Genomic DNA, 25659 nt, shown 5'->3' with positions numbered 1-25659 from the left:
AAGACCAGGTAAGACCAGGTCTCACCATGTTGCCCAGGCTGATCTCGAACTGCTGGGTTCAAGCAATCCTCTTGGTCCAGCCTCCCAAAATGTTAAGATTATAGGTGTGAGTTATTGCACCCTACCAAAAGGTATATAAAGTAAAAGAGTTACAGTAAGCTAAGATTAATTCATTATTAAAGAAAAAAGTAAATAAATTTAATGTAGCCTAAGTGTACAGGGTTGATAAAGACTACAGTAGTGTACAGTAATACCCTAAACTTCGACATTTACTTATACTCTCTCACTGACTCACCCAGAGCAACTTCCAGTTCTGCACATTCTATTCATGGCATGTGCCTTATTCAGGTGCACCATTTTTACCTTTTATACCATATTTTTACTATACCTTTTGTATGTTTAGATACATTTAGAAACAAATACATATTCGTGTGTTGTAACTGACTATGGTATTCAGTACAGTAACCTGCTGTACAGGTTTAGAGCCTAGGAGCAATAGGCTATACCATGTAACCCAGATGTGTAGTAGCTGATGTCAACTAGGTTTGTGTAAAGTACTCTCTATGATGTTAACACAACTTAGAAATCTCCAAAAGTGCATTTCTCAGAATGTACTGACACTTGACTGTATTTTGTATGATAATGTAATTATAAATACATGTTATGAAACACTTGTCAAAATCCATAGAATATACAAAACAAAGAATAAATCTTAAACTATGGCTTTACTTAATAACACTGTATAGATATTGGCTCATAAATTGTAACAAATGTGCCACACTAATGCATGATGTTCTTGTAAGAGGGAAAACTGGATTCCTGGGCAAGATGGCTGAATAAGAACAACTCCAGTCCCAAGGACCCGGCAAGATCAATGCAGAAGACAGGTGATTCTACATTTCCAACTGAGGCTCGTCTCATTGATACTGGTTAGACAGTGGCTACAGCCTATGGAGGGTGACCAGAAGCAGGGTTGGGTGTTGCCTCACCTGGGAAGCACAAGGGGTTGGGGAACTCCCTCCGCTAGCTAAGGGAAGCCATGATGGATTGTGCCAAGTGGAATGGTGCATTCTGGCCCAGACACTATGCTTTTCCTATGGTCTTCGCAACCCACAGATGAAGAGATTCCCTCGGATGCTATACCACCGGGGCCCTGAGTTTCAAGCATAAAACTGAGTGGCCATTTGGGCAGACACCAAGCTAGATGCAGAAGTTTTTTTCACACCCCAGTGGTGCCTGGAATGCCAGTGAGACAGAATCATTCAGTTCCCTGGAAAGGGAGCTTAAACCAGGGGGCCAAGTGGTCTAGCTGAGTGGATCCCACCCCCAAGGGGTCCTTCAAGCTAAGATTAACTGGCTAAAAATTCTCATTGCCAGCATAGCAGTCTGAAGTAGGCCTGGGATGCTCCAGCTTGGTGGGGGAGGGTGTCCACCATTGCTGAGCCTTGAGTAGGCAGGTTTCCCCTCACAATGTAAACAAAGCTGCCAGGAAGTTTAAACTGGGCAGAGTCCACAGCAGCATGGCAAAGCTGCTGTAGCCAGACTGCCTCTCTAGATTCCTCCTCTCTGGGCAGGGCATCTCTGAAAGAAAGGCAGCAGCCTCCATCAGGGGCTTATAGATCAAACTCCCATGTCCCCAGGTCAGAGCACCTGGGGGAAGGGTCAGTTGTAGGCATAGCTTCAGCAGACTTAAACATTCCTGCCTGCTGGCTCTGAAGAGAACAGTTGCTCTCTTAGCATAGCATCTGAGCTCTGCTAAGGGACAGACTGCCTCCTCAAGTGGGTCCCTGACCCCCATGCCTCCTGACTGGGAGGCACCTCCCATCAGGAGCCAACAGACACTTCATACAGGGGAGCTCAGGCTGGCATCTGTCCAGTGCCCCTCTGGAACAAAGCTTCCAGAGGAAGGAACGAGCAGCAATCTTTACTATTCTGCAGCCTCCACTGGTGATAGCCAGGCAAATAGGTCCTGGAGTGGACCTCCAGCAAACTCCAGCAGACCTGCAGCAGAGGGGCCTATTAGAAAGAAAACCTACAAAGAGAAAGGAACAGGATCAATATCAACAAAAAGGATGTCCACACATAAACCACATTTGAAGGTCACCAACATCAAAGACCAAAGGTAGATAAATCCACAAAGATGAGGAAAAACCAGTGCAAAAAGGCTGAAAATTCCAAAAACCAGAATGCCTCTTCTCCTCCAAAAGATCACAAATCTTCACCAGCGAGGGAACAAAACTAGACTGTTAGTGAGTTTGATTAATTGACGGAATTAAAATTCAGAAGGTGGGTAATAACTCTTCTGAGCTAAAGGAGCATGTTCTAACCCAATGCAAGGAAGTTAAGAACCTTGATAAGGGTTAGAGAAAATGCTAACTAAAATAACCAGTTTAGTCAAGAACATAAATGACCAGATGGAGCTGAAAAACACAGCATGAGAACTTCATAAAGTATACACAAATATCAATAGACAAATCAATCAAGCAGAAGAAAGGATTTCAGAGATTGAAGATCAACGTAATGAAATAAAGCGTGAAGACAAGATTAGAGAAAAAAGAATGAAAAGGAACAAACAAAGCCTGCAAGAAACACGGTACTGTGTGAAAAGACGAAATCTATGAATGAATGGTGTACCTGAAAGTGATGGGGAGAATGGGACCAAGCTGGAAAAAACTTTTCAGGATATTATCTAGGAGAACTGCCCCAATCTAACAAGCAGGCCAACATTCAAATTCAGGAACTACCACAAGACCACCACAAAGATACTCCTTCAGAAGAGCAATCCCCAGACACATAATTGTCAGATTCACTAATGTTAAGAGAAGGAAAAAATGTTAAGGGCAGGCAGAGAAAAAGGTCAAGTTACCCACAAAGGGAAGCCCATCAGACTAACAGCAGATCTCTCTGTAGAACCCTATAAGCTACAAGAGAGTAGAAACCAATATTCAACATTCTTAAAGAAAAAAATTTCAACCCAGAATTTTATATCAAGCCAAACTAAGCATCATAAGCAAAGGAGAAATAAAATCCTTCACAGACAAGCAAATGCTGAGAGACTGTTACCACCAGGCCTGCCTTACAAGCTCCTGAAGGAAGCATGGAAAGAAAAACCAGGACCAGCCACTGCAAAAACATACCAAACTGTATCACACATAACAATATTAACCTTAAGAGTAAATAGGACAAATGCCCCAATTAAAAGACACAGACTGGCAAATTGGATAAAGAGTCAACACCCATTGGCGTGCTATATTCAGGAGACAAATCTCACATGCAAAGACAAACACAGGCTCAAAATAAGGGGATGGAGGAATATTTACCAAGCAAATAAAAAGCAAAAAAAAAAAAAAAAAAAAAAAAACACACAAAAAAAGGGTTGCAATCCCATCTCTGATAAAAACAGACTTTAAACCAACAAAGATCAAAAAAGACAAAGAAGGGCTTTACATAATGGTAAAGGGATCAACGCAACAAGAAGAGTTAACTCTCCTAAATACATATGCACCTGATACAGGAGCCCCCATATTCATAAAGCAAGTTCTTAGAGACCTACAGAGAGTATTAGACTTTACTAAACAGTGGGAGACTTTAACACCCCACTATCAATATTAGACAGATTGATGAGACAGAAAATTTACAAGGATATTCAGGACTTGAACCCAGATGTAGACCAAGCAGACCTAATAGACATCTGCAGAACTCTCCACCCCAAATCCACAGAATAGACCTTCTTCTCAGCACCACACCACACTTATTCTAAAATTGACCACATAATTGGCAGTAAAACACTACTCAGCAAATGCAAAAGAATGGAAATCATAATAGTCTCTAAACTAAAGACCTTCTACGCAGCAAAAGAAACTATCATCAGAGTGAACAGGCCATCTACAGAATGGGAGAAAATTTTTGGAATCTATCCATCCAACAAAAATGCTAATATCCAGAATCTACAAGGAACTTAACAAATTTACAAGAAAGAAAGAACTCCATCAAAAATTGGGTGGAGCATATGAGCAGACACTTCTCAAATTAAGACATTTATGTGGTTAAGAAACATGAAAAAAAGCTCATCATCACTGGTCATTAGAGAAATGCAAATCAAAACCACCATGGGATACCATGTCACACCAGTTAGAATGATGATCATTAAAACGTCAGGGAACAACAGATGTTGGAGAGGTGGAGAAATAGGAATGCTTTTACACTGTTGGTAGGAGCGTAAATTAGTTCAACCACTATGGAAGACAGTGTGGTGATTCCTCAAAGATCTAGAACAAGAAATACCATTTGACCTAGCAATCCCATTACTGGATATATACTCAAAGGATTATAAATCATTCCACTATACAGACACACGCACACATATGTTTACTGCAGCACTCTTCACAATAGCAAAGATTTGGAACCAACCCAAATGCCCATCAGTGATAGACTGGATAAAGGAAATGTGGCACATATACATGTGGCAGTCATAAAAAGGGATGAGTTCCTCTCCTTTGCAGGGACATAGGTGAAGCTGAAAACCATCTCTCTCAGCAAGCTAGCACAGGAACAGAAAACCAAACACCGCCATTTTCTCACTCCTAAGTGGGAGCTGAAAAATGGGAACACATGAATACAGGGAGGGGAACATCACACACTAGGTTCTGTTGGGGGATGAGGGGTTAGGGGAGGGATAGCATTAGGAGAAATACCTAATGTAGATTACAGATTGATGGGTGCAGCAAACCACCATGGTACATGTAAATGTATCTAACAAACCTGCATGTTCTGCACATGTATACAGAACTTAAAAAAAAAAGATATTCCCACCAAACTCTCCACCTCTGGGTTTGATACTGGCTTTGAACTAGGAGATGCTACTAAGGGACAGAATGCTGGGTAACATGTATCTGTCATAGCAGGCAGCATAAATCCAGTGGCTGAAATAAAGAACCATCTTTTACTCAAAATAATAATAATAATAATAGGGAAAACTGGTGGGAGAAATGAGGGAGAATGTGAGAACTCTCTGTACCTTCCATTCAATATTTCTGTAGCAAACTACTCAAAAAACTGTCTACTAATTCTTTTTAAAAAGCATGGAACATATTTTCATTGGGATCCATTAGTGTATTTTTCTCCCCACACTATCTTTCCAGGGCTTCAGGCTTAAAAGTGAGTCAAGATTGATCTCTTACCTTCCCAAACCTCTCTCCAAAAGCCTGATGGGCTATCTTTTACTTCCCCTAACTGGCTTTTAGGATCTTACCTTACGTCACATCCTCCTCCTTCCTCGGGAGATATTTGCCCCAGTTCCAACCTCTTCTACTAAGAGATAAAGGTGTAAGACAACAGTGAAAAGAGCTATCCTGTCAATAAGGAGGATATATAGTGAATTGTATTATTATACAAATCTTATTCCTCATTATAGAAGTAGAAAAATCTTCATAACATAACGTAGAGCAAGTTATTATGCCTATAAACATAATTATAAACTTTGGAGGATTTTCTGAAATTGTGAAATGTAAGATACATATAAGAAGTACACAAAATATATGGGTACATGTGATGGTTAATATTAGGTGTCATCTTGATTGGATTGAAGGATGCCTAGATAGCTGTGTCTGTGGGGGTGTTTCCAGAGGAGACTGCCATTTGAGTCAGTGGACTGGGAGAGGAAGGTCCGTCCTCAATGTGGATGGGCACCACTCAATCGGCTGTCAGCATGGATAGCACAAAGCAGGAGGAAGAAAGTGGGAATAAGCCGGCTTGCTGAGTATTCTGGCTTTCCATCTTTTTCCCATGCTGCATGCTTCCTTCCATTCCTTCTGCCCTTGGACATTAGACTCCAGGTTCTTTGGCCTTTAGAGACTCTTGGAGTTACAACAGTTCTTTGCTGGGGGCTCTCAGACCTTTGGCCACAGACGGAAGACTGCACTGTTGCCTTCCCTGCTTTGGACTGAGCCACTACTGGCTTCTTTCTTCCTCAGCCTGCAGATGGCCTATCGTGGGACTTCACCTTGTGATCCTGTGAGCCAATTCTCCCTAATAAACTGCCTTTCATATACACATACATCCTACTAGTTCTATCCCTCTGGAGAACCCTAATACAGTACAGTTTATTGAATAATCATAAAGCAAATAACTGTAACCACCAACCAAGTAAATAAATAGAACATTTCCACCATCCTCATCCCTACCCCATATGTGGTTCTTTGATCATAACTCTTTTCCTATCCTCTTTGGAGAACTATTTTAAAGGTTTGATAATCACTTCCTTTTTTAATACTCACAGAATTTTAAAACTGAAAATGATTTGTTGCAAATTTTGTCCCACACGTTTCAGATGAGGACTTTGAAGCCAAGAGATATAATACCTTTCTCAATGTCACAGAAACTGAAAATGAAGGATCAGAAACCAACTATTCTGACCTCCAGAGATACTTGATGTATGTAACATTCTCTTCTTATATAATGCTCCATATGTAGTAGTGTATTAGGAATACAGAGAAGAGTATATGTGTGTCTGTGTGTGTGTTGGAATAATTGGTAGTAATAATAATAGCTATACTTTATTGAGGGCTCATTATGTGCCTTATAACAACCCTATGTATTCTATGTTACATATTATTATTTATTTGTTTATTCCTCTTTTACAGATGAGGAAGTTGAGACTCGCAGATATTAAGTTGCCAAGAGTCAATTAGTATGCAGGAAAAGTCTGGATTCTAATTTAGTCTTGTCTGATTCCAAAGCTTGGGTTCTTGTGCATGTTCTTTTCACTTAAAACACTTAATTATTTCATTACTATAAAAGTGATGCATTCTTATGGTCAAAAAAGTTATAAAAGTTGCATTAGTTTAGAATGTGCTTGTCCACATGAGCAGAAAAACCCTGTGAATAACGTAAAGAGAGAGATATTTATTTGCTTCACACAATAAGACCAGGCAGGGGTAGAGGTGGGGTGGGGAAGTAGGTAGAATAGGGCCATCTATGACAGCTCAATGATAACATTAGGGACCTATTTTCCATTCCATTTTATCACTCTATCATCCTTAGTGTGTAGGTCTTTGTCCTCAGGATTTTCATATCAAGATGGCAAGAGGCCACTCTGTCTCCAGGTAGTACTGCATCAGCATTCCAGCTGGGAAGTGGAAGGGAGAAGGAAGCAGGAAGGAGCTCTTACGAGGAAAACAATAGCTTTTCAATAAACCCTTAAGTTATGCCTCATTGTCCAGGATCGTGACACATGGCCACCCTCAAACAGCAAGGGAGCCTGGAGAAGTATTTTTAGAAAAGCACACACTGCTACCCTAACAAAATTGGAATCCTGCTATTAGGGATGAAAGGAAAATAGATTTGGAGTAGGCAATTAGCATTGCCTTCCACAAACACCATAAAAGGTTATTAACTGAAACTTATAGGTCCTTTTACTGCTTCTGACTATCATCCTCCTCTCATGCAAAAATTACAGTTGATTTTTTGAGTCACGTTTAAACAACAGAGTGGACACATATGGAAGAGATTGGAAGAACTTCAGTGGTACAAAGGAGATATGTGCAAAGAAAAAAAAAAAGAGTTGAGTCTGAGAAAATAAATTGAGATGAATTAGGTATGAATTGACAATAGCCCCGACAGATTAGGCAGAGGAGCTTGGCTATTATACAAGGACTAAGAAAGCCACTGTAAATTTTGAACGGAAGAGTGAAATGTTTCTATAACAAGAGAATACATATTTGTTGTCATACTGAGATTCTTAATCCCCTTCCAAGCTGAGTCAATATAGTTATCAACACTTTGCTGCTTACCACCTCCAGAGCAACATGCCAGAGAATATGAATAGATCACTGGAGCATGAGTCACCATTAATTAACAGCATTATTTTTTTTGGTGATTTATAAAAGACAAAGGAACAATTATTGTTTAACTAGAAATCTGTGTAGATTTGAATGTCTCTTGTTTTCTAAGTTGGTTCTGCTACTAGTAGTGTCTTTAAAAGCCAGATGGATATGGTTTAAGCTTTAAAATGATCAGCTAATTCTATTCAAGTTCAGTGTATAATTCATTAGAAAATACTTTCTTTCCAATCACCCAAATGCCTCAGGGAATATACATTTTTTTCACTCATTTGAATTGTGTCAGCAGTGTTACAAAAGAACTTTCAGATGACATGAAAAAGAGTTTACATGACTTTCCCGAAATATTTTTAGACAGTGTTTAGTGTTATTGGGAGCTTTCAGTACCAAAAATTATTTGGAAAGTGAAGAACTTGTTCTAATTCTTAAGAAACTTGAGCTTTTTAAGGAACCTCCTGTTCTAATATTTCAGGAGGTAATTTTTCTGTGATTCTGCTCATACATGTTTTCTCCCGTAACCATGTAGTTTTGATGTTACTGTATTTTGGGACCACCCTAACATGTGAAACTCCTTAATTTGAAGACATTTTTTCTTTATAGTTTTTGATTTTGCTTTTTTTCTGTAGGAAATTATAAAAATAACAACAACAAAAATGGCTGGGCACGGTGGCTTTCACCTATAATCCCAGCATTTTGGGAGGCTGAGGTAGGTAGATCACTTTAGGTCAGGAATTCCAGACCAGCCTGGCCAACATGGTGAAACCCTGTTTCTACCAAACAAAAACACAAAAATTGGCTGGGCATGGTGGCCTGCGCCTGCAATCTTAGAGGCTGAGGCAGGAGAATTACTTCAACCTGGGAGGAGGAGATTGCTACTGCACTTCAGCCTGGGCGACAGAGACTCAAAAAAAAAAATTATAGAAGCATTTCCTCTTCTGGCTTTCTTAATGACTTTGAATATAAAAGTTAACTTTTGTTTGCACATTTAACTTTTTTTTTTACCAACTAACTTTAATATTATTTACTGTAAAAGTGTTTGCTAATTTCTCAAATTTATCTACTTTGTTGATTTCATATTAATAAATTTGGATAGCAACTGGTCATGTTGATAGTAGTAAGAGTAATTTATATGCTACCAGCTTGAAGTTCATGACAATTTGGCCCAAGGGTAGACTGGATTTTACCTTTGAACTAAATACCTAAAACTGTAAATATTATTTCAATAAAGATATCATCTACTTAAGAAAACATATCTTTTTTGGCTGGGCACAGTGGCTCGAGCCTGTAATCCCAGCACTTTGGGAGGCCGAGGCAGGTGGATCACGAGGTCAAGAGATCGAGACCATTCTGGCTAACATGGTGAAACCCTGTCTCTACTAAAAATACAAAAAATTAGCTGGGCATGGTGGCACGTGCCTGTAATCCCAGCTACTCAGGAGGCTGAGGCAGGAGAATTGACTGAACCCAGGAGGCGGAGGTTGTGGTGAGCCGAGATCGTGCCATTGCACTCCAGCCTGAGTAACAAGAGCAAAACTCCATCTCTGAAAAAAAAAAAAGAAAACATATTTTTTGCCACTATAAAATTTCTTCAGTAATAGCCATTTAAAATCTTTAAAAAAAAATTTTTTTTTTGAGACAAAGTCTCACTCTGTTGCCTAAGTTGGGGTGCAGTGGCATGATCTTGGCTCACTGCAACCTCAACCTCCCAAGATCAAGTGATCCTCCCACCTTAGCCTCCTAAGTAGTTGGGACTACAGACACATGCTACCACACCTGGCTTATTTTTGTATGTTTTATAGAGACAAGGTTTTGCCATGTTGCCCAGACTAGTCTTGAACTCTTGTACTGGTAAGATCTCAGTAAACACAGGTCATCTTTCTCAATACAAATAAAAGCTAAATGAAACAAATAACCCCAAAATAAAAAGGGTTTGAGTCTGTAGAGTTGAAACTCAAAGTAAAATTTCCTTTGGGACAGCATAGTTCTGAGTCTGTCCTATAGATTTCTCTTTCATTGATGTCTAACACTAACTAATGCTGCCACCATCAAAAATCTAGCCTCAGACATGAGCTGCTCATTCCTTAACAGTCTGCTGTAAGGGTCACCTGTAATCCTTGGTTTAATATAACTAAGACTGATTTTAAAAAGAAAAAAACACCAAAAAAACTTTTTTTTTAAAGATTGAAGGAGAACAAAAAGAAAACTAGGTGATCTGGCTCCAAAAATTTATCTTTCTCTCTAGGTTGGCAGGTATATTCCAACTCTGTGGGAGCCCCATGAGGGTAAAGCTAGTTGCTGTATCAGGTAAACCCTAACATCTCAGAAGTCTAATGCAACAGATGAGTATTTCTTGCTCTCCCCTGACTCTTTCTACCTTGTACTAAGCCATCTTACACACATATTCTATGATGTTTACCTATGTTATGTCAGATGGAGAAAAGACCTGGAGACTTGCCCCTGTGTGTTGGAGACTGGGGGCAGTTATGGGTCATGTAGCAGTTGCAGCGATGAAAAGCACTGAAGACAAAGGCAGGAGCTACAAGGCTGCTCTTGCTCTTGAAGGTAAGTGAAGCACTTGATTAGAGGTGGGATCTACACCACCCTACACTGGGCTACTCCACGCTGCATTCTCATCGCACCTGAAAACCTAGCAAGCCGCCCACTTGAAATCAGTGGTCCTGACAGAACATTTAATATCTTTCAGTCCTTTCTTCTAACATAAATGCTGTATTTAGTCCAGAAAATGGTTGAGCTATTTCATTGTTTTTGCATTGTGAAGTTTATTTGAGTGAGTATTCAAACTTTGTCACTCTATCATGTTCTATTTGAAAGAAAAAATAGTTTGACTGATAGTGCACAGGATTACATCTGGAAATGAGTGACATAAAATTTCCTCATGCCCCTTCCGACCATTATGTAGGCAAGTTAAAATTGCTTTGCCGTCTCTAGAGTTGTGGGTGGGAGAACAGGCAGGTCTTGAAAGAGCTTACAAGCTTCTCTCCTTACATGTAGATCTGCTTCTTTTTTCATTTTTCAGGGTCCGGAGGCCCTTGTCTTAGTAAGACTAATGACTAATTTTCTTGGACCTATTTGTAACAAGAGAACACACACCCTTGCCAGTAGTTATTTTAATATTTTTTTCTCTCCATTTTTCCTTCTTTCTGAAGCTTGAGGGGTACTTATTGGTGGGCTGAAATAACACCTTAAAATTTACTAATTTGAAATAATTGGTTGAATACAACTTTCATCAAGCCATGGTTACTCAAATTCTAATGTAGTCATGTAGCATTAAAGTCACAGAAAACAATCATTCTCTAGGAATACTCTAAAACCTCCAAACACAAATTAGAAAGGGGATAAGACACAATACCTCATGAAAGTCAAATCTGGATATAAAATAAGAATGAATTAGAAAAAACATTTTTTTAAAATATGCCATGCATGAGTAACTATCTTGAAAATTGTCACATGATAATGATCATCAGAAGCAACAGGTAGTTAACTATATAAAGTATTGAGAAAGACAAAAGTAATATTTTATCTATATCTAATACTGTGTAGACAAGAGAATAGCCTGATTCTAGTTGACTGACCCCAGCTTTTACTAAATAAATATCCTAAAAGAACAAAAGAATAACACAACAGGCCACATTTGATTGACATGAATTTCCTGGGTGCAACACTCAAGTGTCCTCACTTACTGCTCCTTCAGCAACTTGTTGGAATATAATAATTTATTTTATCTTATGTATTTCATTTATATTTTTTGAGACAGAGTCTCTGTTGCCCAAGTTGTAGTGCAGTGGCACGATCCTTGTTCATTGTAATGTCTGCCTCCCAAGTTCAATTGATTCTCCTGCCTCCACCTCCTGAGTAGCTGGGACTACAGGCATGCATCGCCACACCAGGCTAATTTTTGTATTTTTCGTAGAGACAGGGTTTCACTATGTTGGGCATGCTTTCTTGAACTCCTGACCTTGTGATCCACCCGCCTTGGCCTCCTGAGGTGTTGGGATTACAGGTGTGAGCCACCGTGCCTGGCCAGAAAATAATGCTTTATTAATTAAACGTTTATTAAAATTTTACTTTTGTAGTAGATACTTGTCTCTTGATTTTTAGGAGCTTTTTAGCCACTGGGAGAGACAGATTAAGAAAAGATTATATCAGAGATGGATGTGGCTATGATGATATAAGCACAGATGCACATGGAAAGGCATCTCAAATCAGCCTAGGGAATTGGTAAAGGCCAATAGTGGTAACAAGCTCAAACTCTGGAGTCAGACCCTCTGGGCTTAATTCTCCACTCCATAACATAATTGTTGTGTGACCTCATGCAAGTCAGTTCATCTCTTTAAACATGAATTTATTAATCTGTAAAACAAGGAAAAGAGAGGCAGCTTTTTAAATGAGGTTTAAATGAGATTATGTATTAAAGCATTTGGCATAGTGCCTGGAGACTGTAAATGCTCAATTTATGTTGGTGATTGCTATTTTCAGAAGAGATGGTTCTTGAACTGGGCTATGGAATAAGTAAGAGTAAGAGAATAGGGAGGCAGCAGAGGGCTTTTAAGGGAGAGGCGATGACATGTGAAAGGCACAGAGACATGAAACAGTATAACATCTCTGAGTCACAACAAGCGGTTTGTACCTATTCAAATTTAGCTTATTTTCCTAAAACCAAATATGCCCTCATAGTTTGCATGTAAATAACAAAGAATGTTTTCTACAAACATGTATAAAAACATTTTTTACACGTTTGTAGAAATTCCTTCAGACATCACTTTCTCCCAGTACTCCTCATTCATTGGTTCACCAGTGGGTTCAATTTGGCTTCCTACTAGGTTTCTGCTCTTATTCTAACTCTCAGATTTGCATTGTTTACTGCAGACCTGACTGCGCTTCCAGGGGACACACATCCTGGTGTTTGCCTATAGTTGAGATATGCCTTACCATAGAACCTCAGCCATCCTCCTGGATGCTCCCTAGCTTGTCCTGCCATTGATCTTGCACCACCAGACAAGAAGGGTGACTGGACCATTTTCTGGAAAAGTAAGCTGGTACCAAATTATAATGAGCTTTCTATGTTCAGCTTAGGAATCTGAACATTTTCCTAAAAGCTATGATAAACTACTAAAAATTGTCTAGAGGAAAGACATGATCATATTTCTATTTTAAGATCATTCTAGTAGCAGTTTCCAGATTAGAGATAGAAAAAAAATCACTGGAAATGTCTCTTCAGGTAATCCCAGTGAAAAGAGACCTGTTCAAAAACAGTAGAAACAGGGAAGAAGGCAAATCAGTGAGAACGAGTGAGTTTAAGAAAATAGAATGTCCTGAACTTGGAGACTGATTGGCTATGGAAGTTAAGTTATAGAGTGGTGTCCAGGATTACTACCAGATTTCCAGCTCAGGCCACCAGAGGGGTAGTGATTCCAATCATCAAGAAAAGGAATACAGTAAGCAAACATTAAATTGGAGGATAAAAGTAATAAGGCCAAATTTTGGATACTTTAAATTGAAGTTGATTATGGGACATCTAAAATGGAGATGCCCCTTAGCAGGGAAGTCTGGGATTCTTGAACATTCAGATTTTTTTTTTTTTTTGAGATGAAGTCTTGCTCTGTTGCCCAGGCTGGAGTGCAGTGGTACAATCTCAGCTCACTACAACCTCTGCCTCCCCACGTTCAAGCAATTCCCCTGCCTCAGCCTCCCAAGTAACTGGGATTACAGGCATGCAGCAACATGCCCATTATAAGGAGCTTGAAAATTGTCACATGATAATGATTATCAGAAGCAACAGGAAATGAGTGAAATACAAAAATGCCCAGCTAATTTTTGTATTTTTGGTAGAGATAGGGTTTCATGATGTGGCAAGACAGATTTTTGATTTAACATGTGGAAGGAATGTGCTTTATGAAGATGAGGATTCCTGTTTTGAGACAAATATATATATCTTCTATTACAAATGAGTAATTCTTCTGTCTAGAAATCACTGTCTGATGATTTTGGATGCATGCTTAAATCTTAGAGGGCCTGATTCTCATTGGATTAACTGATTGAACCATTCTAAAAGGTATAGCTATCATACACTTTACCTACAAGTATATTAGTTTACTCAATTTACATAACCATTCAAGTACCCTAGAGAGAGGTAGCTTGGCAAATACAGGCCCTTGTCTGAGTGTGTATCCTGATGATTAGTTACCAACTTATGGCCTTGGCAAAATTATTTAAGCTTCTGGTCCTCATTTTCTCACCACGCAAAAATGAGAATTGTAGTAGTACCTGTTTTATAGTGTTGTGAAGACTAAGTTAATTCACAGAACAATGACTGGCACAAAGAAACCCCTCAATAAATGTTAGTTATGATTATTGTCTAAGATAATATAGTCAAACTCCATTGTGAAGTGTCTACTTAATCACTGCATAATTTTAGTTTCACATAAGTAAAATCTAACCCAACATGACCATAGGCATAAATCACTGCAAATTTATAAGCTACATTGATTTTTTAAAAAATATTTTAACTAACAATGAAGATTTGATATATATGTCACAGTAATAAGAATATACATATTGAGAGACATAAACACAAGGGTTATTAAAATGAACACGTGTTAAGAATATTTAAATCATACCTTGGATTTCATAGCCCCCCCCTTTTTTTGTGACAGGGTCTCACTCTGTGGCACAGGGAATCACTCTGTCACCCAGAGTAGAATACAGCGGCACGATAGCAGTTCACTGTAACCATGAACTACTGGATGCCTCTCCTTTAAAAAAAAAAAAACTTTGTAAGTTTACGTTTTTTTGAACATTTGAAAAACTTCAATAACATTTTAAAAACTTTCCAGCAGCCTTCTAAAAGTAGTTTATCATGCTTAACTTCACACACACACACACACACACACACACACAAATATGAGCCATGCAAACACAGCTTGACATGGTAAAACAGTTCTATTAATTAGATCATAAAGCCCATTTATATAGAGAAATTTTGCTTTAATGAATAATTATTTCATCAAAAATTTTATTGTGTTAAAATTTTTAAATAAGGTCTAGAATTTATACAAATTCAAGTTCTAGCTTGTGTCAGAGAAGAAGCAATATAAAAACAATATTAGTTGCAATAGCATCAAAATTATGGTCACTTAGGGATAAATCTGATAAAAGATGTGAAAGATCTGTGCACTAAAAACTAAAAAACATTACTGAAAAGAAATTAAAGAAGACCAGAATAAAAGAAGAGATGTACCTTTTTCATGGGTCAGAAGACTTAATATTATTAACACATCAATACTTGCCAGATTGTTTTGTAGATTCAAAACAATGTCAACCCAAATCATTGATTCTAAACTTCATATGGAAATACAAAACTTAGAATATATAAAGCAATTTTTAAAAAGAAAAACAAAAATACTCCCTGATTTCAAAATTTATTATAAATTTGCAGTAAACAAGATAGAGTAATATTGGAGTACAGAAAGACAAACATATCAATAGAACAGAATGGAGAATCTTAAAATAGACCCACATACACATGGACAACTTATTTTTGACAAAGATAGAAAGAGATTCAGTGGAGACCATTAGTCTTTTTAATGAATGGTGCTGGAACAATTGGATATCGAACAATATGTATGGAAAGTTGTGAACCTTAATCCTTACCTCACATCTTACAAAACATTTAATTCAAAATATCTCATAGACCTAAACTTAGCAAAAATAATAAAACTTTCTTAAGAAAACAGAAGAGATAAATAAATTTTGGATTAGGCAAAGACTTTTTAGATAAAACAAAAAATGCACAATAAAAATATGATATTAATAGATTAGACTTCATCAAAGTTAATGTCTTTGTTCTTTGAAAGATACCTTCAAGGAAATAAAATGGTAAGCCATACACTGGGAGAAATATTTGCAAAATATGTATGTCTGATGAAGAATTTGTGTCTAAAATATACGAACTTTTATAATCCAAGAAGAAGATGACAAACAAAAACAGGAGGGGGTAAAACATAAACAGATATCTCACAAATGAGGAAATGGGACTAGTTAATAACACAGGAAATGCAGCTTAACATTACTAGTCATTAGGGAAATATGAATTAAAACCACAATGAGAGTTGGCAAGGATGTGTAGCAACTAGAACTCTCATATATTTCTGGTGGGAATAAAAAATGATAAAGGTACTAGGAAAGCATTTTGGCAATTTCTTAAACATATTCTTGGTATATGACCCAGTAATTTCACTCCTAGGTGTCTACCAAAGTGAAATGAAAACATGTATCTACAAGAACACTTATACATAAATTGTGGCAGCATTATTGTGGCAAGAACACTTACATATAATGGTGGCAGCATTATTCATAATAACAAATATCTGAAAACAAACTGTGGTATATCCATATAATGGAATACTATTCAGCAATGAAAATAAATGAATTATTGATATACACAACAGTATGGGTGAATGTCAAAAACATTCTGCCAAATGAAAGATGCCAGAGTGCCTTCCCTCAAATTTAAATATTGTGTGTACCATTTATACAACATTCTAGTTAAAGGAATACTATAGTGGCAGCAGATCAAAGTTTTTCTGGTGATGGGGAAGGGGTAAGGTAGTTGGTAAGAGAAAATTGAGTACAAAGGTACAAGGAAGCTTTTGATGTTGATAGAAATGTCCAATATCTGATTGTGGTGGTGGTCAAATGACTTCATACTTTGCTAACATTTATCTAATTGTATACTTAATAGGAGTGAATTTACTATATGTGAATTATACTTAAAGAATTAAGAACTCTTTTATACCCCAAGACGGCATGGTGATACTGATTATAAATGTAATTTTCAGATACCTTTGTTAGCTGAAAAAATTGATTAGAAGCAGTAGAAATTAAAAACCACGTTATGTATTAGAATAGATTTCAAAATCATCTCATCCTAATAAAGCTGTTCTTGATGGTCAGTATTACTTACAGTCTGAAAGCAAATTGTGTGAGAGATATCATAGGTCTGTTGCCTTCTGTGTTCTTCCTTCTGAACTTACTTCAAGTGGATAAATGGATTCCTTATTTAATGCCTCATTTCTTTAGAGAATTTTAATGCATTAATATCCTCTGAGTAGATTCCACGGCCTTTCTGAAACCTTTTATGTGACCAGATGGGAAGAGAATAGAACAATCTCCACTGGTCCAATTTTTCCTCTTACTAAACATTTAAAAAAAAAATCAAGACACCCTTAAAATCCCTTTTTCTCCAGTTTCTTTAAGAGAGGGGTTAACAAAGCCCTGTAACACTCTTAAAGCTCTCCTGCTGCTAAAGGGAGTGCAACAGAGACTGTCACCATAAGGACTGACTCCTGACTGAGAGCTGAGTGTTTCTCAAGAAAAACCTGACAATTAAGTGCAGAAGTTGTCCTTGGATTGCATCAAAGATTATCCCAGCTGGGGTTCTGAGAAGGGCTCTGGCAGAATATGGCCAAGGGAAGACCCATTGTGGCACAGATAGAAAACACCTTGTCCTATGGGGCTGATCATAGTCAGATAACTAGGAAGAGACTGCCTTTTAGATTTATAGAGAGCCTCCACAAGAGGCTCTCCAGAGTAAAGTCTTTTTTAAAAATTAATTTTAGAAAGAGACACCTTATTAGTATTTCAAAAGACAAAGCTACTTTGGCAAAATTTAGACTAAAATAAGAAAGAAAATAAGATGAAAGGTATATAAACATCTTTACCACATTTTTTCATGTAAGTTGCTTTCCCCTGGTACACTGCGTGGAACTGTGGAAAGCTTTAAAAAATAATTCTGTTTTTTAGATGCAAAAGGGTTGGGTGTAGGATTTGAGACAAGAGGCAGGCAGCTCAACATAGCAGTTAAGACTTTGTAGTCAGAGTCTGTTAGTCTGGTTCAAGTCCTAACTTCAGCAAAAATGAAGTGTGTTGTCTAGGGAAAATTGTTTAACTTCTCTGTGTCTGTTTCCTTATAAGGGATAATAATGGTAATCTACATATAGAATTGCTACAGGATTAAGCAAACTAATACACTCAAACTGAAAACAGTACCCGGCACATAGAAAATGATTGCATTAATTAGGATTAGGTTTAACTGTGAGACAGAAAACAAGATTGGTGTTTCTTTTTCATGTAAACATAATGCAGAGCAATATAGTAGCCTCACACTCTAATATTAGAGTCTTAGTCTCCTATTCTGTTGCTCCATTTGCATGGCGTGATGGCATTCTTCTTTTAAATAGTGGGATGGAGAAGGGGATGAAAATGAAAGGATGAAACTATAAAGGATCTAAGTAAGTGCCTCAAAAATTTTTTGAAGTGGCCCCTGAACTCTTAGTTGACCAGAGCTTAGTCATAAGACTCTATCTAACTTTAAGGGAAACCAGGAAAGAAAGTCTTCATGCTCAGTCTAAAACATGAATAATTATGTTCTCATAATAGAAGGGGAGCAAATATAATGAATAATCTGTCAGAATGCTTCATAAATACTGATAATTATTGTTATTCTGCCACTTACATGGCTCCTAGATCAGTCTCCAATCTGATAGTTATAGCTCATGGGATTTCCTTTATATGTGCCTCACCACTTGAATCTGTCACTGAAATTTGTGTATTTATAAAACTCTCCTTAAAAAACTTCTTTTCCCCTTTCTAATGTTCTGCTCTGAGTAAGTGCAATAATGTCCTTTCCTTATATTCATACCTATGCTCATAATCTTGAAACATTTTCCAATTTATCTTATGCCCTTCTTCTTCAACTAGTCTGTTATGCACTGAATTGGGTCCCCTCCAAATTCATATGTTGAAGTCCTAAATCCTAGTGCCTCAGATTGTGTATTTGGAGATAGTATATTTAAAGAAATAATTTGGTTAAAATGAGGTCATTAGGGTAAGCCCTAATCTGATATGACTGATGTCCTTATAAGAAGATGGGATAGAACACAGACACATGGGGGAAAGACCATGTGGAGATACAGGGGTAAGATGGACATCTACAAGCCAGGGAGAAATGCCTCAGAAGAGACTATCTCCTGGTGCAAGAAGTGACACCTTGATCTCAGATTTGTAGTCTCTAAAAGCGTGAGAAAATTTTCTGCTGTTTAAGCCACTCAGTCTGTAGTGTTTTGTTATGGCAACTCAAGCAAAATTTTACATAGTTTGTGAGTTTATGTGGTATTATCAAAATCCCAAAAAGAAATAGATGCTACAATAGGAAGAGAGCAATTTGATGAGAATTTAAGTATAAAGGGCCTTCCCAGGCCGGGCACGGTGGCTCAAGCCTGTAATCCCAGCACTTTGGGAGGCCAAGGCGGGTGGATCACAAGGTCAAGAGATCGACACCATCCTGGTCAACATGGTGAAACCCCGTCTCTACTAAAAATACAAAAAAATTAGCAGGGCATGGTGGTGCATGCCTGTAATCCCAGCTACTCGGGAGGCTGAGGCAGGAGAATTGCCTGAACCCAGGAGGCAGAGGTTGCGGTGAGCCGAGATCGCGCCGAGCCGAGATCGCGCTGAGACGAGATGGCGCCATTGCACTCCAGCCTGGGTAAGGAGAGCGAAACTGTCTAAAAAGAAAAAAAAGAAAAAAAAAAAAAAGGGCCTTCCCAAGATGTGGGTGTAGAGAAACTGAAAGAATGATGCAGTAACCTAGACTGCTGTGGAACTAAGCCTAAAGAGGGGAAGAAGCCTTTATCAGAATCTTTGGTCAACAGATATGGTATCTTGAAGCAACTTTGCAAGGTAGAAGACAGGGTAATAAATAACCTGACTTTACTCTCCTCTCTCCACATCTCCAATCTCCTGCCAGTGCTGCCTACTGATGGAAACCAACTGGCAGCCAGAAAGCAACAGTGTGGTCAGAATGCATGCAGGTCAGCTTTTTTTTTCTTCACTCTAGAAAAGTAAAGAGTGAATATGGAGACAGAAATAGAAGATAATCTGCACAAAGAGGAACTCAGACTTTAAGTTCTTTTGTATCTTTCACTGTTTATTGTTCCTTATCCCCACGAGTCCATAATAACTAATAGAGCAGATATAGCAGGTCCTTAATATCAGAAAATTGACCATGCTTGACATTTTCAAGTACGGTCATTATTTCCTCCTTTGCATTTTTTAGAATATTTACTCTCTCTCTATTCCTAATTATAGCCTTAACCCAAGTCTTAACCATATCTTACCTCTAAGACTACTGCTTCCCTGTTTCTTTTGGCTCATTCTACACAAATGAAAAAAAAAAAAAAAAAAAAATCAATCCATGAAACCACAATACTTAAAAAAAAAAAAACCACAGTAATCATCTGAGTAGATTATACTTTATGATATTTCTTCTTTTTCTCACCTTTACATTGCTTCATTATAGTTGACATGAAATTAAGATTGTTTGTGGATATTCAAGTAACATTCCTGTCAACTTCCTTTCTAAAAGTTATTACAACTTCCAGCCTGTCGTACCTGTTTCTGGCTGGTAAGCATTGTATCTTTTGAAGTTGACAATAAACTTTCAGAATTCTATTTACTTTCCAAAGATGATTGTCAAATTGAGGTATAGCTCTTTCAAGAGATGCTAATGTTATTAATGTTTTGATCATACAACTAAGTTAACTTAAAAATAGTCTTACAGAACTCTTATAATAGCTACTTCTTTAATTTGCTCTCAGCAGTGAGAAGAACCTCCACTTAGATTAAGCTCCAGTGTACATTCACTTATTATGTATCATTCAGTTCCAACACCTCTGCAGCTTATTCCTTAGACCCTGATGGTTTCTGGCTTTTCCAGGAAGTCAGCGCTTCATTTTATTGTAGGATCATTCAGTGCTGACTCAAAAGAAAATGATATGGATATTTTATGCATTTTTACTTTTTAGCTTTCTTATTTCAGGAAGAATTTAATCTTAAAAAACCTTTCAAAATAGGCATGTTTAACCCTATAAAAAATCTTTGTCATACAGTTTTATATTTTTGTTATTATTCACTTAAAATTTCTTGTCTATTATTAATCTTCAAACAAATTAGTGTTCTTCCTTTAAGGATTATTTCTTCTGGGTGATAAATGATAAAACATTTAACTAGTCTATAATTATTGTCACACATTTGAAGTTACAAGTAAGATAACCTTATAAAGCAAATCCGACGGTCTTTATTTTTTCATAATGAAGTGTATCAGTTTTTAATGAAGTAAAGGCTGTAGTGCCAAATTAGGGTACTGAGTTCAAGTGTGTAATCATCCTTTTGTTTTTTCTGATCTTTTTGAAACTAGCACAAAGTTCACTATAATTTTATCTCAGTGGATCTATTAACTAATCCCCCCCCCAGGAAGAAGGAAAAAAAGCCTAAGAAACACGTTGTTTAAAATTCACTTTCCCCACTATTACTTCAGAGCCATTTTATCCATCAAGCACTATGGTTAGGATTTATGTTTCTTAAGGTCTCCTGAAAATGTTGGGGATCTGGAAAAAAAAAAGGTGACTTCAAAATATGAAAAGCTGCAAATAAAAACTAATTGGATGTCTACAAAACATACCATTATGTCATTTTTTGTTGCCGTTCTTGTATTTTTTATTGCATTTTAGATTTTGGGGTACATGTGAAGAACATGCAAGATTGTTGCATAGGTAATACATGGCAGTAATTTACTGCCTTTCTCCCCATGCTCTCTCCCCCCAGCTCCCCACCCCCCACTACCCTTCCCCTATTTTCCCCCAACAGCCCCCATTGTGTGATGCTCCCCTCCCTGTGTCCATGTGTTCTCATTGTTCAACACCCACCTGAGTGAGAACATGCGGTGTTTGATTCTCTGTTCTTGTGTCAGTTCGCTGAGGATGATGGTGTCCAGGTTCATCCATGCCCCTACAGACGACATGAATTCATCATTTTTTATGGCTGCATAGTATTCCATGGTATATATGTGCCACATTTTCCCTGTCCAGTCTATCATTGATGGGTATTTGGGTTGGTTCCAGGTCTTTGCTATTGTAAACAGTGCTGCAATGAACATTTATGTGCATGTGTCCTTATAGTAGAACAATGTATAATCCTTTGAATATATATCCAGTAATGGGATTGCTGGGTCAAATGGAATTTCTATTTCTAGGTCCTTGAGGAATCACCATACTGTCTTCCACAATGGTTGAACTAATTTACACTCCCACCAACAGTGTCCTAAGTGATTTTTAAACTCAATTCTTAGTCATGTATATTTTAGGTGATGCGGATGTATTTTACAGTGTTTAATATTACATGTGGTTGGAGGTCTTCTAACCCAGTCTTTAAAATGGCCCTAATCTTTAAAATATTTTTTGAGACGAGGTGTTACTCTGTTACCAGGGCTGGAATGCAGTGGTGTGATCATGGCTCTGTAGCCTCAAACTCCTGAGCTCAAGGGATCCTCTTGCCTCAGCCTTCTGAGCAGCTGCGACTACAGGCACATGCCACCATGCCTAGTTATTTTATTTTTTTGGTAGACAGGGTCTTTCTCTTGCCCAGGCCTGGCCTCCCAAAGTGCGGGGACTAAAGGTGTAAGCCATGGCACCTGCCTTTAATCTCTTTCATGAGAGAAAGTAGTTCCACATAATATTTCAAACAGTACTTGCAAGTGTTTTAAATATCCTACTGTAAAATATCTATTTTTGTGTTCCCTGCCCTCAAAACATTAGTAAGCTAAACCAAATTTTTGGAAAAGCATTACATGCACATAAATTCCCCTTTCAAACTAAAAAGGCATCAAGAGACAAATACATGTAATCTTTATTGTTCTTCACCAGTGGTTGTCATATTGCTTTAAAAAAAAACATTAAGTATCAAAAAAGTTTGGTCATATACTGTAACAACTGATATACACATTCAAAACAATTTAAATGAAGGTTTTATATATCCTTATTGTGATGATAGTGTGTGTGTGTGGGGCAGGTAAGATGTATGACATGTTCCAATGAGAAGATAGTATTAATATACTTCCAATAGGATGAATGGCCAAACAGAAACTTGGGAGATGTTTTCTCCAGACTACATATTACATTAGAAGAAGAAAAAAAAGGTAGAGGAAGGGAGGAAGGGAAAGGGAGAGAGTGGGGAGAGAGGGAGAGAGAGAGAGAGGAGAGAAAACAAGATCATATTAAATCATTTTTGATATATAACTGACAATAATTAAGTGAATAAAATACTTTTCAGCATATATTATTGACATGAATTGCTGATTCATTTGTAAGAATTAATCTTTAACAGTCCAAGTTCATTGTCTTGTAAAAATCTACTTGGGGTTCACAAAGGTCCTAAAAGATGCTAGTAGAAATATTAACATTATTATAGTATTCATTCTACCAAAAATTTTTCTTAATTTCACTGAAGTACTATATGAACATATACAGTATTTTGAATCCATTGACCTGGTATTCTATCTCTTAAAATCAGAATTTTAGAATTGAGATCATTCAGGTGTTTTTATCCTTGACTTACAAACTTAGTTTTTTTCCACCTCCAAAAGGCTTGTTTGAAGTGTTAACCTAGGGAGTCGATTTAACTTTCTAAAGCTAGTCATAGAGTTAGCACCAATATCTCCCAAACACTTGTGTCACCTTGGAAGGTTATATGATCTCTACTATGTTTAAGATACTTGATTCCAATAGAAAAAAATTTCTCTGTAGTCATCTAGAGTTCACTTTAAGCACTCAAAAAAATTCCTTCTTTCTAGAAGCATTCAGAATTATAAAGTAGCAGAATTCATTTTTGAGCAGAAAATCAAGGCTATCTACTGTATGTCATACTTACATATTTGAAAATTTGCCAAGAACTTTACTATTTATCCTTTCTCTGCAGAGTTGCACAAAAATTTTAAGAAAAAACTAGGCTAATTAGGTACATAATATAGTAATAAAAATTCTATTAATTATTTATAGGGCTTGGGGGCAGGTGTTACTGGCATATAATAAATATATAATATGCATTAATTCCAATTTTGAAAAATGTAAACACTGGCCCAAAACAAGATCTAGACTAGAACTCTAGTAGAACTTCTGAGATAATAGAAATGTTTTGTATTTGCACTGTCTAACTTAGTAGGCAGTAGCCACATATGGCTATTGAACACTTAAAATGTAGCTAGTGTGACTATGGAACTGAATTTTAAGTTTTGTTAGATTTTAATAGCTACATGTGACTAGTGCAGAACATTTTTGCCATCCTATCATGTTCCCTCACGATCCTTTCCATTAAAATCCCAACCTACTGCCTCTGTCATCATAAGAAGACACTAAACATAGATTACTTTTTTCTGTTTTTAAATTTTTATAAATGGATTCATATGCTATGTACTCTGTGTCTGGCTTCTTTCACCAAATGCAATGTTTTTGAGATTTATCCGTGTTGTATCAGCAGTCCTTTCCTTTGACTTGTTCAATAATAGTACTCCACTGTATGAATGCATCACAATTTGTTTTTATTAAATACATAATCCATACATAATCAGAGCTTCACAAATTTTCTTCAAGTTATTCTGATACAAACGTGTTTTTCTGTGTCTCTGCCAATCATTCTTATCTGAGAGAAAAAACAATCAGAGTTAAAACACAACATTTTTAATCAATAATGTTGAACGTTTTATAGTCAGGAACTATGTTTGCCCCATTTTAGCTTGGTTATGTACCTTTTATTATTGGTCCCACAGTGTGTTTTGCACTATAATAGGTGGCAACTGATATTGTGGTCTAATACTGGATCATTTTTGTGACTTCTTAGAAAATAATTTATTTCTGAAACATACATGCAATATATGTGAAGATGCACCGCTTTAAAAAATGACTTAAAAAGCATCCTGCAAGAACTGACTTACGGGTACCAAGTTTTTGGGTTCTTTTATAACTAATTACGGTATTAAATAACACATGTATATAAAATCGTTATTTTCTAGTCTATAGCTTTAATCGGTATCTTGATAACTTGATTCACTGTGGTGATGTATTCGTACGTTTTCATACTGCTATAAAGAGCTACCTGAGACTGGGTAATTTATGAAGAAAAGAGGTTTCACTGATTCACAGTTCCGTAGGCTTAACAGGAAGCATGACTGGCAGGCCACAGGGAAACTTACCATCACTGCGGAAGGTGAAGGATAAGCAAGGACTTTCTTCACATGGTAGCAGGTGAGAGGGGGTAGTGCTAAATACTTTTAAACAACCACATCTCGTCAGAACTCACTCATGAAACAGCACTAGGGAGAGGGTGCTAAACCATTTGATACTACCCCTGTGATCCAATCACTTTCCACAGGGCCCCTCCTTCAGCACTTACGGATTACAGTTTGAGATGAGATTTGGGTGGGGATACAAAGCCAAACATTATCAAGAAATAACATTCAACATTTCAAATATTAACCTCAATATGGTTAGAATCGTATCATCATCAAGTATCCTAAAACATGGGAAAATACTCCAAATTCTAAATTTTCAAGAATTAACTTCAGGAAATTTGTGTATTCCTAACTCTGGAAAAAATCAAATCTGTAAATAGGCAAAAAAAAAAAAGAAAAAAAAGAAAAAATCTTTAAGCTTAAAACTTTAAAACTGATGTTATAATATCCTAGTACGAAGGTTGCACTTTTTTTTTGATAGTCCCTCAAAAAGTACCTATTCTTGAGATAGAGTTTTGCACAAGCTTCACTACGTGGTTTTCTTGTCTGCAGATTAAGAGCAGTAAATTAATAAGGTGGGGAGGATAAGAGAACTATGCTCACTGACAGCAGTATAAAGCAACAGCTGACAATGAAAGAAGGGACAAACTATAACAGACAATGGAACTTAAAAAACAAAGA

The 25659-nt window shown here is 37.2% G+C and overlaps 1 long non-coding RNA gene across 2 annotated transcripts in view; it reads right to left on the bottom strand.

The window, feature by feature from the left end:
• LOC103793037 (uncharacterized) overlaps nucleotides 1-25659 on the bottom strand; it is an 89392-nt gene that overhangs the window by 62224 nt on the left and 1509 nt on the right. Inside the window, exons 2-4 of one of the 2 annotated variants that reach the window (XR_004744679.3) lie at nucleotides 21623-21704; nucleotides 20036-20073; nucleotides 14477-14611 (exon numbers count right to left, since the gene is read on the bottom strand). This is a non-coding gene — a long non-coding RNA (uncharacterized LOC103793037). The remainder of the gene's footprint in view (nucleotides 1-14476; nucleotides 14612-20035; nucleotides 20074-21622; nucleotides 21705-25659) is intronic. The other variant, XR_013533762.1, reaches the window with a different exon arrangement.

The sequence above is a fragment of the Callithrix jacchus genome, chromosome 1 (assembly GCF_049354715.1).
Source record: "Callithrix jacchus isolate 240 chromosome 1, calJac240_pri, whole genome shotgun sequence".
Lineage (NCBI taxonomy): Eukaryota > Metazoa > Chordata > Mammalia > Primates > Cebidae > Callithrix > Callithrix jacchus.
Note: the sequence above shows the minus strand (reverse complement) of the source record. Positions and strands in the feature narration are given on the sequence as shown.